Genomic DNA, 4793 nt, shown 5'->3' with positions numbered 1-4793 from the left:
AAGTCATCGAGGAAAGGTCAGTTTCATGCTTTTTGTGTGAGTTGCAGGACAGACTTTGAAACTTTTTAGTTTGTTGAATTTTTTTAATGTATGAGTTTGACCAACTGAACATTTCCATCCTTTCCATTTTTTGTACCTCTAAAATCAATTATCTAAACCCTTAAATTTACTGAACTGTTATAGCTGCGCCCCCTGGACCCCCCATTGTTGGGAGTGGGAGGGGGGGACACCCCCTCCCAAACTCAGCACCGCCTCGGGCTTCGCACTCGGATGGCGCTACACGCCATTTTCTCAATAACTTCCTACCTCTTTTCTTCTTTTAAATGTTGGCAGGTATGTATCTATCTGCTTGCTATTCTATGCCTATTACTTTTATTTATATTGAATATGAACAAAATGTTTATGAGAAATAGAAATTAAAGCAATACATAAAATTATTTTAATATACTGTGTCCAAGCATTTCTATTCTTCAGAATCAGTAGTACTACAGTTGGTATGTATGCTTTATCTTTACTACACTACTCAAATAACCAGATTCAAAGTTGCTCTTTTATACTTTCCAAGAGCATGCTGTACGTAAACATTGTCTAGGCATATGGATATTATAATTACAATAGTCCATTAATTTTCACCGTCTAGACTACACTGTCTGGACCAACTACCAAGGGATTTTGGTTTATTATACACCATAGCTTTTATATGCTTTTATCCACAAGCAGCGAACACTGCTTGTAGGGTCAAACATGCATATAGATTACGTACATCAGTTCACCTGAATGACGTTAAATAACGGCCTCTACAATTTCTGTTTTAAGCTTATGGGGAAAAAAAATAATGCAGCCAGGCTAGGCCACCCAGCCTTTCAGTTAATTTTCCACCCAGTCTAAAGCTGATTTCATAGCCCTCCACCAACCTTTATTAATCCCCTTGACCATCTTTAAAATCTCTTATTATTAGAGACCAACGTTGTTATCGACCTACCCTTAAAATGTCTACCACCCACCCTTAGTTTTCTAGAGCTACTGTACATCTCTGTGCTATTCATACTATTGATGACCAAACATACCAGTCCATTACACATTATAACTTTTCTATGTTACTGAAATACTTTAATTTTTGTTTTTGCTGAAAAACATTTGAAAATATGAACCCAAAGTCCAAAAATTTAGGTTCAGGTATTTTTCAAAGGAGAACCCAAAAAATAATTTGATATTTTAATCATGAACCTAGTGGTTACCACTTTACAAGCAAACAAATCCACAGAATCAGGCTAGGTTTATAGTGAATAAAACAAACAAAACAAAGATTTCTAACCAACTGCCATGGATTTCAATTAGAAACAATTTTTAGTAGAAATGCTAACCAGGAACATAGATAAAACAATAAACACAATAGAACAACTACAGAGGATTTCACTCTCAGTATTGAATTGAATAAAATTGTCATGTGATATCAAATAAACTTCTGATTCGCTGCCATGCATCTTAACGCCTCCTTTACCAGCAAACCCTCAGCATGTGTTAGAATACACTAAATGTCAAGTGACTGCCAACTGTAATGTTTTAAACACCTACAGCAATAAATTGAATCTTAATATTAATGCAACCGCTTTCCAGTAAAGGTTGGATTATTTTTATGTCTCAACCTTGTCCAAATTTGAGAGACTTCCTAACAATGTCATTCTTTCTGATCATCGTCACAACCATAACTATAATAGGAAATGCTTCAGGCATTACTATTAAGCCAATAAATTTGACCGTTCTTGAAGGGAATGATGCACAATTCAAATGTATTTTGGACAAAACAAATATTGACCTGGTTGAGTGGCTCAAAAATGATAAACAAGTACCTGACCCAAAGGAACACAGAGAGGATGCGGAATTTAGATTAAATCTTGTCAATGTGAACCAATCTGATGGTGGCAAGTACCAATGCCGAGCTGCTTCTCAAGAATCCAGTGTTGCTTACCTGCATGTTCTTCCACAACAATTTTGTTATTATGACAAAACTACTGGTATTTACAACATAGGTGAACAAGTGAACGCTATCTGTGTGGTTAAAAATGTGAATTTGAATCCAAAATTGGTGTGGTCTATGTGTCAAACTGAAAAATGTAAAGAACTGAAAAATGCTACTTATTCTTATATTACAATCTTGGTTACAATTACAGAGGAACATAACGAAAAAATATTGCGATGTACAATGACAGCTGATCATCTTACTAATGATCCTGATTGTTATCTGGAAACAATTAAAGTCAGAATTGATGTGACAATCTTTACATCTGATAATCTTCAAGTTGGACAGTCTGCAGCTTTCCAGTGTAAGACTGGACATGACTGTCCACAATGTGAATACAACTGGACAATCAACAATACCAATCTACTGGTCAACATCTCACATCCTGACCTAAACTTGACCATCACTGATGAAATGATTGACAGAGTACTGATATGCCATGTGACATCTTCTAACAAAGTAGAAGGATCTGCATCATTAATAATTGGTGCCAATGATGATGAGGAACACAATGAAAATAATCGAAATGAAAATAATGGAAATGAAAATAATGGAATTAGCACACTTGTAATAGTAACAACAGTAACTTTTCTTAGTTTACTAATGGTGGTAATAACTAGTGTCATCCTCTCTTACAAAGGCACATGCAATGTCTGTTTCAAATGTACACACACACATTTCTACGCCAATACGTTCTACGAAGATGGAACAAGTATTCTAAAAAATAATGTCTCTTCATTTAACATCAAAGATTCTGCTACAAGAGGTTTTGGTTTTAAAACACATGATATCAAGCACTCAGTCCCTACTCAAGTTAACCAATGCATTCAACAAAACCCTAAAGTTGTACTCCAACACAAAGTACCATTGGCTCAAGACGAACATTTTGCACCAGATATTTATTACCTTATGGATATTGAGCAGAATACATCAGAAATAGATCAAGGAGAAACATTCTACAACCAAATCCAGGAAGACAAAACTGAGGGTGGTAAAGAAGATAAAGATCAGGATAAACATGATTATCAAAATATTCTTACAAACAGTGAATACTCATATGCATATGGACATGTAAATCTACACAAAACTGTAGATGAAAAAATGTCTAATAATGATGCCATCTACTCTAACTCAATAGTTAAACTGCCAAAGTAATAACAAATCTACCAATCATGTCTGCAAGATATTCAAAAACTACTGGAAAGACCCACAACGCACTGTTGCATATCAAGCTATCTTGACAAAAATATTACTGATATCGTTATCCTGAAAGAAAGCCACTTATAAACTGTGAATGGAAAGGAAGGGTGCACCACCCCAATGTTTAGATGGTATAGCTATCACAATCATGGGCTTACTAGCTATTACCTGGCATATGGCAGACATTCGGCTAACTACCTAGCAATAACAACTCTCAGGCTACCTTTCTGAATTAGGTATGTGGATAAGGGGGGGGCAGTGGGTCGCGATTCATGGCTGAATTTCTGAAGTGTTTTGTCAGTCCAGACCTCTGCAAAGGCCAAGGTTCCTATGCGGGCACTCATGAAATATTGAACTACTATAATTGTGATGAGGCCATATTAATTAAATTGTTTGTCTCAAGCGGAATGCGGAACGCGGTTTTTTTTTTCATAATTTTTTTTTATTTTGGATTTTTTCAAAGTACTGTATGCAGAATAAATACAAATATTTACTGATGATGTGACCATAGGTTGATTGCATAACACATGTATAATGCTACACCGAATGAAAAACAAAGATAAACTGAATTAGAATGTTGTCTTTTTTATTTTCTATGTATGAAACCTTGAAAAACTTTGTACTATAGATACAACCACCACATGCATTAAAATCACAAAACATGCTTGATAATCAATGCCGAGCCAGCTAGTGGGACTGGTGGGGCATCTGAAACGCCATCCGGGAGTCGAAAATCGCGCTGTCTGCAAAAAAAGTTTCAAGGTATTTCCGGAAGTGTTACTTCGTCATCATAAAGTAGACCAATGCAAAAAGTCAAACATCGATCACATGATGCCATGTTGCGATTTTGTTGATAATTTATGCAGAGCTAGCTGTTTATGGCGTTGCTAACAAACTGGTTTGGCCAAGTCGTCCTAGCGTGACAAACCTAGGCGAATCATCTCAGGGCGAAATTACTATGCTTTTTGTTTGGAAGTAAAAACAATAACTTTTGGCTTTGTGAATTAAGTTTCACCAGAACACCAACAATGACAACTAGAGTACCAATGTAGTAGTAGTTATACTTCATTTTGGCCTATTCACGAACTACAAATCAACAAATATAATGCTGTTTTTATTATGGTCGTCACATACCTTAATGAAAATTAACATAAATTACACAGTACGTTACATAATAAATACAAGTTAAATGCAGAAATAAGTGATACAGATACAAAACATAATTATTATACAGTACGCAAATGTCGACAATTTAGTAAAATAAAAGTAATCTATAGCAACAATGGCAAAATAAATTATGGAAATGAAGAAAATCAACTCCACAAAGTAAACTGTAAATTACGAATAAGAAATTTAAAATGTTAATAAAACAAAGCAAGAAAACATTAAATTAGTGATTTATACAATGTTTATACTATTATACTTTTTTTAAATTAATTAATTATTAATACAAACTTAGTTCTTGAAAATACTTTAATTGATAGAAGACTGTACATCAGGGCTTAATCTATTCCATTCGACAGCATGCATTCAGTTTGCCTTCATTCCCATTCGAAGGACGGGTACACAGCTA

This window comes from Anneissia japonica, unplaced genomic scaffold, assembly GCF_011630105.1.
Source record: "Anneissia japonica isolate Jap-2015-1 unplaced genomic scaffold, ASM1163010v1 scaffold287743_len2803612_cov181, whole genome shotgun sequence".
NCBI classification, from domain to species: domain Eukaryota; kingdom Metazoa; phylum Echinodermata; class Crinoidea; order Comatulida; family Comatulidae; genus Anneissia; species Anneissia japonica.
This window is presented reverse-complemented; position numbering follows the sequence as displayed.